Source organism: Ochotona curzoniae, unplaced genomic scaffold (assembly GCF_017591425.1).
Source record: "Ochotona curzoniae isolate NIBS_2020 unplaced genomic scaffold, NIBS_Ocur_1.0 scaffold_2453, whole genome shotgun sequence".
In the NCBI taxonomy this organism is placed as follows: Eukaryota; Metazoa; Chordata; class Mammalia; order Lagomorpha; family Ochotonidae; genus Ochotona; species Ochotona curzoniae.
This window is the reverse complement of record NW_024467094.1, coordinates 28,467,346-28,480,064: the sequence shown is the minus strand read 5'-3', so window position 1 is coordinate 28,480,064 and position 12,719 is coordinate 28,467,346. Positions and strand designations below refer to the sequence as shown.

At 51.8% G+C, this 12,719-nt stretch overlaps 1 non-coding gene across 1 annotated transcript; it reads left to right on the top strand.

The window, feature by feature from the left end:
• The first annotated feature begins 8,828 nt into the window (after positions 1-8,828).
• On the top strand, positions 8,829-8,900 carry TRNAQ-UUG. Its single transcript has one exon. It is a non-coding gene; the product is annotated as a tRNA-Gln (tRNA).
• Positions 8,901-12,719: the final 3,819 nt, after the last annotated feature.

Below are 12,719 nucleotides of genomic sequence, written 5' to 3'. Positions count from 1 at the left end.
CTTGCAACTCTTGTATTTGTTTAGGATATGTATAATAGGTTATTGTGCACTGTGGCTGTGTAACAGGAACTTGCTCCATTCTGGAAAAAAAAAAAAAAGAATTTCAGAATTTCAGGTGCTGGAAGGACCCATCAGGGATTACGGCCCATTAGAAATGGACCAATCACTGGTTAGAACCGTGAAGACCAATGGGTAGTTGCTGTTTCTACAACGCCTTAAATTCTGGGGCGCCTTGTGCACACAGTATTTCATTTTGCCTTAGCAGATCTTGTGCCAAACAACATGTTGGTTGACAGTCTCAGTCAAGAGAGTGACTGCTGAGCCCAGGGGGCGGGAAATAGTGCCCAAGTCAAAGCTCTCACCTCTGATGGCACTGCCATCAACACGCTTCGGCTTCTTCAGTCCTGTGGACTAAAGAAAATTGTGCATGGGAGTAGGCACTGGGTTGGGCCACTGCTTGGGGTACCTGTACTCCATGGGGGAGTGCCTGGTTCAAATCGTGACTTCTCTGGGCTTCCTGCTCGTATGTTTGGGAGCCTGTGGATAATGAGTGGAGTGCTTGGATTCTTGCCACACATGAAAGACCTGTGCGGAATTCCTGCCTGTTGTATGCATTTGGGGGATGGACCAATGAATAGAAGATACCTTCCTCTGTTTCTCTGTCATGTGACCTTGAAAATAAATTCACAAATCTCTTTTAAAAATAAAGAATATGGATTCCTTCTCTGCGCCGGCAGCTCCCACTAGCTCTCTGTGGGTGGTTTCTCTTTGTAACTCTACCTTTCAAATAAAAATAAACCTTTAGGGCCGGGCACAGTGGCCTAGTGGCTAAAGTCCTCGCCTTGCATGTGGCAGTGATCCCATATGGGCGCTGGTTCTAATCCTGGCAGCTCCACTTCCCATCCAGCTCCCTGCTTGTGACCTGGGAAAGCAGTCAGCCACAAGGACAGCCACAAGGACAGCAGTCAGCCACAAAGGACAGCCCAAAGCCTTGGGACCCTGCACCCGCGTGGGAGACCCGGAAGAAGCTCCTGGCTTCAGATTGGCGCAACACTGGCCATTGTGCTCACCTTGGGAGTGAATCATCAGATGGAAGATCTTCCTCTCTGTATCTCCTTTTCTCTGTGTATCTGACTTTGTGATTAAAAATAAAATAAATCTTCAAAAAAAGCTTTATTTATTTTAAAGGCAGAGTTAAAAAGAGAGAGAAAGAATCTTCGCTCTGGTTCATTCCCCAAAAGGCTGCATTGGTTGGGGTCGGGCCAGGCTGAAGCCAGGAGCACAGAACTCCATCTTGGTCTCCTGTGTGAGTGGCAGGGGCACAGGCGCTCGGGCCGTCCTCTGCTCCTTTCCCAGGTGCATTAGCAGGGAGCTGGGTCGGAAGTGGAGCAACCGGGACACAAACACAGCTTTACTCAGTACATCACAATGCCAGTGCCAAGAAAAATACTTTTGTTAAATTCTTCCTCTCAGGTACCGTTCATGGTCAAAGTCTTGCTTAATTACCTTGTGTCTGCTCCTTGCCTTTCAATTCCTGGTTCCCAAAGTGCTCGGCATCAACACGGCGTTCAAGACTGTCGCAGATGGTGACCTAAGCACACTGCAGAATAAGAGTTGCTCTTCGTGTGTGTGGCCTGGATGTGTCATGTGGGAAGTACGCTGGTGATTAGGGGACTGTCGATTGCTGTCACTGCAAAGTCCAAAATGGATTTTCAGCAAGAAAAATTCCTGAGCGGTCAACACTCTCTAGAACTTACTGCGTGAGAGACGGAAACTTGCTTCAGCTGCAGCCCTAACGTGCATCACTTCTGGGAAATGCACGGGTGGGGACAGAAACAGGCAGCCAGCCAGCAGATGACCACGGCAAGGAACTTCTCCACAGAAAAAAACCCAGAATTTTGCAACTGCAGTCAATCCAGTCATCTTCTTTTCTGGCTCCCGCACCCACCCTATAAATGCTGGCTGCTGACATTCTAAAACACTAAACCTCTTTCGGTTTCATATTTCCAGATTTGTGAACCACTTCTGACTCGAACTTCATAAAATGTTATTGTGCCTCAGTTCTAATCTATGGGCGCCGGTTCTAATCCCTGCAGCCCCGCTTCCCGTCCAGTTCCCTGCTTGTGGCCTGGGAAAGCAGTCGAGGATGGCCCAAAGCCTTAGGACCCTGCACCGGCATGGGAGACTTGGAAGAAGTTCCTGGATCCTGGCTTCGGATTGGCACAGCTCTGGCCATTGTGGCCTCTTAGGGAGTGAATCATCGGATGGAAGATCTTCCTCTCTGTCTATACTCCTGTCTGTTTATCTGACTTTGCAATAAAAAAAAGTGTAAAAACAACAACAACAAAAAAGACCAATACAATATAAACACTGATTACATAATTGCTCCAGTGAATTGCTTGGGTAGCAATGATGAGGGATGCCAACCTCCTGGCCCTGACTACCCACTACACTGCAACAATATTTTTTGACCTGTGGTTGGTTAAATCCACTCCTGGGAGACTCTGAAACATACAGAAAACCAACTACATGCAACTTCCTTCTTCAACAAAGTCTTGCCATGGGAGAAACGCTGCTCCACTAAGTCAAAGAACCTATGGATGAGCTGTAGCTGCTTTTGAAGCTGGCAGAAGCTCCTTATCTCTCGCAGACTTGTATGTCTTTCTTTTTTGTTTGTTTGTTTAGGAGCTGGATGGGAAGTGGGGCTGCCGGAATTAGAACCAGCGCCCATAGGGGATCCTGGCACGTTCAAGGCAAGGACTTTAGCCACTAGGCTACTGCGCAAGGCCGCGCAGGCATACTTGTAAAAAGGAACTCCCAAGCCAGACCCCAGAAAGTGCTTTGAGTAATACTGATTCGAATAAGGAGCCAATCTTGTTCCCGTAGAAGATCTTAGGTTTGGAGGGTCATACAAAGTCTGTCACCTGTTCTTTGTAAAGTATAACTGGGGCAGGGGAGTGAAGCTATCTCCTTCCCACCCTCCCACTCCCAGCTTGGGATGCGGGCCTCTGATCTCTGATCTAGGGGTGCCTGGTTCGAGCCCCCAGCCTCCCTGCACGTCTCATCCTGCCCTCTGTTAATGTGCCTGGGAGGCAGCAGATGGTGGCCCAAATGTCTGGCCTCCTGCCACCCAAGGGGGGCATTTTTCAGACTCAGCCTGCCTCAGCCCAGGCTGTTGTGGGCATTTGGGGAATGGACCAGTAGTTTCAGATCTCCCCTTTGCCCCCTCTCTACCCATCATTCTACCTTTAAGTAAGAAACTAAAATACAGCTCTAGTGAAATTGAAAGCTCGTGGGGCCATCGCAAAGCAAGCCACAGCTGCATGTGGCCCGTGAGCTATTGCTGGCTGTGTTAAATTAGAGCTGTTTTTAGAGTGCAAATTATGGGGAAAGTCTTGCTTATAAAACCATAATTAGTAAGTTTCCTGAAATGAGCACAAGAAAATTAAGTTGTGTGGGATAAATACAGGATAATTTATAAATTACATGTCATACATACATATTTGTTCTCACTCATGCAAATATCAACAAACAAATCAACTCAACCAGATATATACAATGTTAATCAAGTTCCATTGCATTTACATGTTGCTTACTTTTAATCATAAAAACCACTGCATTGGCACCAGCGCTGTGATATAGCCAATAAAGCCGCTACCTACAGCACAGGCATCCCATGCTTGCTGGTTCAAATCCCGGCTGTTCCAGTTCCAATCCAGCTCATAGCTAATGGCCTAAAAAAGTAGTGGAGGATGGCCCAAGTCTTTGGGACCCTGCACTCATGTAGGCAACCCAGAAGAAGCTCCTGGCTTCAGATCAGCTTAGTTCTGGTTGTTGAAGCCATTTGAAGAGTGAACCAATGGATGGAAGATCTCTCTCTCTCTCTCTGTCTCTTTTTCTCTCTCTGTAACTCTGTCTTTCCAATAAAAGTAGATAAATCTTTATCTAAAGAACCCATTTCTTTAAGTATTTTAAATCTGTCCTACAGGGCCCGGCGCAATAGCTTAGCAGTTAAAGTCCTCGCCTTGCATGCTCTGGGATCCCATATGGATGCCGGTTCTAATCCCGGTACCCCTGATTCCCATCAAGCTCCCTGCTTGTGGTCTGGGAAAGCAGTTGAGGACGGCCCAAAGCCTTGGGAAGATGCTCCGGGCTCCTGGCTTTGGGTAAGCTCAGCTCTGGCCATTGTGGCCGCCTAGGGAGTGAATTAGTGGACCATCGGATGGAAGATCTTCTCTGTTTCTCCTCCTCCTCAGTTATACTGACTTTCCAATAAAAATAAATAAATCTTGCAAAAAAAAAAAAATCTGTCCTACAAATCACAGTCAAAGCAGTCTGCGTAGTCTGGTGGCTTGCTGGTGTTGTTCCCTTGGCCAGCGGATGCCAGGATGTAGGTGTTCATCAGCAGGTTAGGGCCAGGTCGGGTTCCACAAGAATGTCTGCCTTCCTCACGCCCCACATCCTTGACCTGCAGTGGCACAGCATACGCTTGGCAGCACGCTGAGCCTTCTCCAACTGCCCCACCCCAGCCTGCTGTAGTTAACATCCTCCATATGTCCACTTCCTCTTCTTTACCGCAAGATCTGGAGCCATCCACCCCAACAGAGAGGTGACCTCCCAGAGGAGCTTCGGCGGGGGCGGGGGGTTGCTGGCCTGCGTGGGGGTGGGGTGGGGTTGCCAATAACCCCTGTCCTCCAGGCACCGATGGGCATGGGAACCAACAGAGGCAGACCCCTGGCCGATGGCCTGTGGATTCTCTTGGAAACTGAATTGAGTCTGAAAGGCATCGCAGCTGGGATGGCTGACCTTGAGACTCAGGAGCCGTGGAGCTCCCCCTTTCCATGGTGTGGGTTGGGGTGGTTGAAAGTCGTGCTGCAGTGAGGGGAGACCTCGGCCTCTGCACTAAGCAGAGCTGAGCAGCGAGGCGTGTGGCAGCAGTGGCTTCTGCCCGAGGTCTGGCCTCAGAACTGCCCCAGCGCTAAGGGAACCTCACCTCCTCTTCATTCTTCCCCTTTGCGCCTCGTACTTTGAACCGTGTTCTGTCACGCACACCCAGACTGTACATCTGTTGGTGGGTCTCTTTGTTTTCAACACAGACAAGTAGAAATGAGAGGTTTTCTAGCCGGGTGGTGTGGAAGCACAGATCGTGTCATAGACAGTAGTAGCCACACAGGGCTCCCTGCAGCCTTGCAGCCACAAACAACAGCTCAAACCAACAGAGTTCCTTCTAGAACTGCGGCACAGAAGACCGCGAGGGCCTCCAGGGGGCGCTCGACCTGCCCCGCTTCCGTTCTGTTTTAGAGCGCGCAAATGCCTGTAGTAAGGGAGGCTGGGCGGGGGCCACCGGGAGTCTGGAATTCAACCTGGGGTCCCCCGCATCCCCGGTGCCAGGGCCCCGACTGCTTGAGCTGTCATCCCCGCACCCTAGAGTCTGCATTAGCAAGATACTGCTCAGGACTTGACCAGGAGCCTGCTTGTTTTTAGATTCTCTTTACTTGTTTGAAAGGCAGAGCTACGGGGCTGGGATGTGAAAGGGACAGGCAGGGAATGAGATACCCCGTGTGTTAGTTCGCTCCCCACATGGCTGTGATGTAGTGACCCTATTTGGCAGGGCTCTGAGCCCATTCAGAAGTAAGCGAGTCCCTAAAGTAAAGTTACAGCCCAAAACATGGCATAAGACGACATCGGAACCTGTCAATCCAGCCCTCAAGCCAAAAGCTCAGAGGGACACGGCTCTACCAGCCCTGAGAGATTTCAGTAGGAACACACTGGAGCTGGGTGTGTGTGTGTGTGTTTTTAAAAATATTTATTAATACCCCAAACAGCCTGTATCTCATGCAATAAGATATTGTGAAGTAATCAATGAATCAAAAAAATAAATAAATCAATCAAAAAATAAATAAATAAAAATATTTATTATTAGGCCCGGTGCAGTAGCCTAGTGGCTAAAGTCCTCGCCTTGAGCATGCCAGGATCCCATATGGTTGCCGGTTCTAATCCTAGTGGTCCTGCTTCCCATCCAACTCCCTGCTTGTGGCCTAGGACAGCAGTCCAGGATGGCCCAAAGCTTTGGGACCCTGTTCCTGTGTGGGAGACCCGGAAGAGGCTCCTGGCTCCTGGCTCCTGGCTTCTGGCTTCTGACTGACATAGCTCCGGTTGTTGTATCCACCTGGGGAGTGAATCAACAGACGAAAGATCTTCTCTGTCTCTCCTCTCTGTATACCTGCCTTTCCAATAAAAACAAGTAAATATATTTTTTAAAAGAAAATAAATAATAAATACATATTTTTAAAGATTTATTTATTTTTATTGAAAGGATAGATATTACAGAGAGGAGGGGAAACAAAGAGGAAGATCTCCTTCCGTTGATTCACTCCCCAAGCAGCCGAAACAGCCAGAGCTGAGCCGATTTGAAGCCAGGAGCCACGAATCTCCTCCAGGTCTCCTATGCGAGCGCAGGGACCCAAGGCCTTGGGCCGTCCTTGACTGCTTTCCCAGGCCTCCAGCAAGGAGCTGGATGAGAAGCAGGACTGCTGGGATTAGAACCAGCGCCCACATTTGATCCCAGTGTGTGCAATGCAAGGACTTTGGCCGCCAGGCCGCCCATGCTGAGCCCTTATTATTTATTTTCATTAGAGGCAGATTTACAGAGAGAAAGAGACAGAAAGATCTTTCTTCTGCTGGTTTACTCCCCAAATGGCTGAAAAGGCCAGAGCTGAGCTGATCTGAAGCCAGGAGCCTCCTCTGGTCTTTACCTAGGTACATAGTCCCAAGGACTTGGGCCATCCTTTCCCAGGTGCTTTGGCAGGGAGCTGGAAGGCAAGTGGAGCAGCTGGGACATGAACCTGTGCCTATATGGGATGTGGGTGCTTAGGGTAGAGGATTAGCCTGTTGAGGCATGGCGTTTGTTCTGGGGTAGTTTTTAATTAAATGAAGAAGGTTGTAGGGATGCAGGGGGGGGGGGGATACCAGACACAAAGTTAACCAGAAGATCATAAACTCAGAGATTAAATTTTTCTCCTGTAAGATCTGATAGAGGAGCTTGGAGAACTCCTTTTTTAGGGTGCAGTCCCTGCAGGTGGGCACAGAAATGGCAGCAAGGAGCAGCCTTGACCAGGCCGGGTTATAGCGTCTCATGAACACATGTGAGTCAGGTTTGGGAGCGGGCTAGGCCGAGCCAGTTCATAACATCTACTGGCAGATCTAAGAACCAGGATAGGATACAGACGGGCTGGGTTGTCCACAGCACCAGAGAGTTCCTAATAGGGATGCCAAGGTGAGGCGAGCCATGCCAGTCTGGGCGAGGTGGGTGCCAGGTCCATGAGCCCTGGGGGCGGGGGAATCTGGTGGGCCCGGGGTTGCATGGCCCATGTCTTTGGGCCTGCCTGTGCCCTGGGTGCTGGGTCTGAGATCTCCAGTGTTGGGGGGGTTCCTGCAGGGCCCTGGCTGGGTGGTCTGGGTACCAGTGGCAACAGTGGAAGCTCACTGACGACTCCGGAGCACACTTATGGACATTCAATGTGTGAGATTGCAAGGTCTGGCAATGGCTCAGGCAGGGGCATGCGAGGGGCCTGGGGTCTCACGTCCATGGAGTTGATGTGTCAGAGCTGGGCCTCCGCAGTGGAGGGCTGGCACAGAAGACATGGCAGCCGCTTGAGAACTGCAGAGGACATCTGGAGCCACAGCAGAGGAAGGGGTTGCTCAACCTTGAATCACAGAGACTGACAGCATTTTAAAACTGGTGAAACAACTTGGACAGAACCCTCGGACAATGGGCCAAATCAGGGACCTGCATTGATATCGGGTGGCCATTCCCCATCACTGGGTACTGAGGTGTTTGAGATGCTAAGTACGGCTCTCCCCTTATCTTCCCCCTCTCCCTAGAAATGGGAAAAAGAAATAGAAAGTTTGGGGCCTGACGCCGTAGCCTAGTGGCTAAAGTCCTCACCTTGAAGGTGTCAGGATCCCATGTGGGCACTGGTTCTAATCTTGGCGGCCGCACTTCCCATCCAGCTCCCTGCTTGTGGCTTAAAGCCTTGGGACCCTGAACCCATGTGGGAGACCTGAAGGAAGTTCCTAGCTCCATGGCAATCCAATAACGGAATCCCCAGGCACTCGGTATTTATTGCACGGGCAGTTTCATTATGGGACCACCTTTCACTCCATGGCTTTTATCTCCCAGTCCTCACCATTGCGAACACCAGCTTGGGACAGGTGTCTTGGCAAAGTTCCCTAAGTGAAGGTTCTAGACAAACGGCCAGGGTCAACAGGGTAAGTGTGAACGTGGGAAATGTAGGGAGGGGTCTGTTAGACCCGTGGATGGCTTCACAGTAGGTGTGGGTGGATCTGCAAGCATCCCCCGAGACCGCCCCCCACGGGCCTCGGGAAGGGCTCCATCCCCGGGGGCGAGCCGCCCGGACCGCGACCTCTCCCCGCGTGGACGCCTGGACCGCCGACCAATCCCCGCGTGGACGCCCGGGTCGACTCTCCCCGCGTGGACGCCCGGGTCGGCTTCCCTCCCGGCTGGCCCGGACGCTCGGAGCCCCGGCGGGCGGCGGACCCCAGCCGGGCCTCGCGGCGCCAGGTCACCCCGACTTCCCGGGGCGCGACCCCGACAGCAGGAGTGCAGGAAGCGCCCCCGGAAGAGAAGACAGCCCCGGGACTGGAACGCCTGGAGCGCGTGGCTCGGCTTCCTGCCGCCGACTCCGGCGGCCCCGGTTCCGAGCCGCAGGCTCAGCAGCGCCGACCGGACACCCCATGGCGATCGCCAGGCGGCCCAGCGCGCCACGTGGCTTGAGGAAGCTCCCGGGTGCTGCTAGCAGCTAGCAGGTCCCATGGTGTAATGGTTAGCACTCTGGACTTTGAATCCAGCGATCCGAGTTCAAATCTCGGTGGGACCTCTTCAGACCTTTTGGCCTTAACAAGTCTCTGTTTTGGGAACCGTGGGCGGAAACGTCTACCTCAGGCAGAGCCACGGCCGACTGACCTGACCCCTCGCGGCTGAGCATCCCTCGCCAACCGTCTCTCAAGAGGCTTTCCTTTCACAGGCTCACTTAGGCACTAAGTGCGCACGCGCAAGGCGAGCGGAAAAAGAAAAGTGACGGGAGAGTGACCCTCTTTTTTTTTTTTCCCTTTCCCTGGAGGGAAACAGCCGAAAGCACCCGAAGGTTCCCGAAGCTACTGCTCCGGGCGGGGCACCTGAAAACTGCCGAGACTCCCTTTCCTATTGGCTACGGAGCGGAGCGCGCTACGTGACTGCTCTGTGAGCCCGCGAATGAAGTGGTTCGGCGGAACCGAGGGGGCGGGAGAACGGCCGCTGCGGGACACCGATTGGTCGAACAAACACTGGGCTGGGGCTTCCGAAGAGCCAGCGCGTCGGCGAGTCGGCGAGTCAGTGCTTGTCGGGCTTCGGTCCTCTGTTCTTTGCGCTGGCGTGGTAGCGAAGGCCTGGGGTCTCGGGGGCGTCCTCTCCCCTCCAGAACCTCTCGCCCTTGGTGGACCTCTTCTCCCGGGCCAAGGGGCGTTCTCCAAGGGGGTCCCCGCCCCCGCGCGGGCGGCTCTGTCCGAGGTCCGTGTCTGGGATGCTGCCCCGGCGGCGCCTAGCCCCAGGAAGCGTTTGTGATCTCCTCACAGGCGGACTGTCCCTTGGGGGGGGATGGTGTGCAGCGCCTTGGGAGGCCAGAGTGGCCGGGCAGCCCCCCTGCCGCCCGCCCCATGCAGGTCCTGCGAGTCTCACAGCGGGTTGGTGTGTTTGGGTTCCCTGGAGATGGGAGAACTCGCTCCAGCGGGGTGCACCTGTTAGCATCAGAGTTTGATGTTGGGCCAGGACGCAGCCCCAGGCCTGTTGAGACCATTGGGACCACAGGGCGGTGTTGGCGCGGGGGAGCGGTGAGTGGTGGTACCATCCGACATTTCAATTGCACCCAAATAGAGGGGGGAAAAAAAAAGATACCACGTGCTAATCACAACCAACGGATTCTTTCTCAAGTAGAAACAAGTGTGTAGGGGAAGCCGGTTCAAGTCCCAGCAGCTCGACTTCCCTTCCCGCTTCTGCGAATGCACCTACGAAGGCAGCAGAAGATGGCCCAGTGCTTGGACCCCTGCACCCGTATGGGAAGCATGGAAAAAACCCTGCCTTGGGCCCGGCGACGTGGCTTAGTGGCTAAAGTCCTCGCCTTGAAGTCCTCAGCTAATCCCAGCGGCCCCACTTCCCATCCAGCTCCCTGCTTGTGGCCTGGGAAAGCCCAAGGCCTTGGGACCCTGCACCCCGCTCCACTAAGTTCCTGGCTCCTGGCTTCCAGTTGGCACAGCACTGGCCGTTGCGCTCACTTGGGGAGTGAATCATCGGACGGAAGATCTTCCTCTCTGTCTCTCCTCGCTGTATATCCGCCTTTCCAATAAAAAAAATAATAAAAATAAATCTTAAAAAAAGATTTTTATTTACTTACCTGTTTTTTATTGGAAAAGTGGTTACAGAGAGACTGAAAGACCTTCCATCCAATGATTCACTCCACAAGAGGCCAGAACGGCTAGAACTGAGCTGATCCAAAGCCGGGAGCTTCTCCAGGTCTCCCTGGTTGTGCAAGCTCCCAAGGTTTTGGGCTGTGTTTGACTGCTTTCCCAGGCCACAAGCAGGGAGCTGGATGGGGAGTGGAACAGCTGGACACAAACTGGTACCCATATGGATTCCAGTACTTCGAGATGGAGGATTAACCAATTGAGCCATTACACTAGGCCCAGAAAAAATATTTCAAAGGAAGATTGTTGTAAAGATTTATTCATTTATATCTATATTTAAATATGTGTTTATTTGTTTATTTTAAAAGATTTATTTTTATTACAAAGTCAGATATACAGAGAAGAGGAGAGACAGAGAGGAAGATCTTTTGTCCCCAAGTGACTGCAATGGCCGGTGCTGTGCTGATCCAAAGCCAGGAGCCAGGAATTTCCTCCAGGTTTCCCATGCGGGCACAGAGTCCCAAGGCTTTGGGCTGTCCTCTACTGCTTTCCCAGGCCACAAGCAGGGCACTGGATGGGAAGTGAGGCCACTGGGATTAGAACCGGTGCCCACATGGGATCCCGGTGCATTCAAGATGAGGACTTTAGCCACTAGGCTACTGTGCTGGGGTCAAAGATGCATTTATTTTTATTGCAAAGTCAGATATAGAGAGAAGGAGAGACAGATCTTCCATCCACTGGTTCATTCCCTAGGTGCCTGCAATGGCTGGAGGTGAGCCAATCCAAAACCAGGAGCCAGCATCCTTTTCCAGGTTTCCCACACAGGTGCAGGGTCCCAAGGCTTTGGGCCGTCCTTGACTGCTTTCCCAGGCCACAAGCAGGGAGCTGGATGGAAAATGAAGCACCCATGATACGAATCAGCACCCTTATGAGATCCCAGCACATGCAAGGCGAGGACCTTAGCCACTAGAATGCCACGCTGGGCCTGAAGACTTAGTCTTATTTGAAAGGCAGAGTTACACAGAGAGAGAAGTTCTAGCTGCTGGGTCATCCCCCAGATATTAGTGATGGGAAGCCAGGGGCTTCATCCAGGACTCCCGTATGGGTTCAGGGGCCTGATGGCTTCAGCCATCTTCTGCTACTTTCCCAAGCACGTTAGCAGAAAGCTGGATTGGAAGTGGAGTAATTGGAATGTTGATGCTCCATGCTGCAGGTTAGCCTACTTTTCCACCTTAGCTCGTTTCTTCCATCCCATGTGGGATCCAACACCTCAGGCAACAGCTTTATGTGCTATGCTGCAGCATTGGCCACAGATAAAATACTTGACCTGGTGGGGTGGTTAAAATCATTGCCTTGAATGCTCTGGGATCCCATGTGGGCACTGGTTCTAACCCTAGCTGCTCCACTTCCCCTCCAGCTGCTCCCTGCTTGTGGCCTGGGAAAGCAGTAGAGGATGGCCCAAGTACTTAGGACCCTGTAACCCTGCAAGAGACCTGGAAGAGGCTCCTGGCTTCGGATCAGCACAGCTACAGCCATTGCGGCCACTTGGGGAGTAAATCAACAGACAGAAGGTCTTCCTCTCTGTCTCTTCTCCTTTCTATATATTTGACTGCAATAAAAAATAAATGAGTCTTAAAAAAAAATGTTGAGCTAACATTTGGTGCATCGGGTTAAGCCACCACCTGTGACATTGGCTTCTGAGGTGAGTTCCAGTTCAAATTCCCTGCTAATGCAACTGGAAAGATGACAGAAGATGGCCAGCGTCCTTAGGCCCCTGCCATCCATGGTGGGAGATCCAGATGGGATTCCAGGCTCATGGCTTTGGCCTGGCCCAGTCCTGGTTATCGTGCTGTCGTGGCCATTTGGCGAATGAACCAGCAGATGGAAGCTTTCCTCCTTCCCTCTCTGAGCCTCTTCCTCTTCCTCTAACTCTGCCTTTTAAATAATAAGTCTTTGATTTAAAAAGCAATAAAAATATTATCTGTTATGATGTCTGCCAGAAGTCGCATACCATCATTTGCCTTGAGCGATGCATTTTATAGCCAGAGGTAATTTCTTGTGTGGATCTCACAGTCAGCCTAGGAAACGGCTTTACTCCAGTGTTTGTAGAATTGGTAAAAGTTGTGTAAGTTTTTCATTGTAACAGTGGTCTCAATATTTGGCTTGTCTTCATTATAACAACACAGTGTCATTGCAGCAGGCTTGAGAACACAGTGACACTTTGGTCCATGCACTTCCTAAAGGGCCCTTTTTCTGCTCTA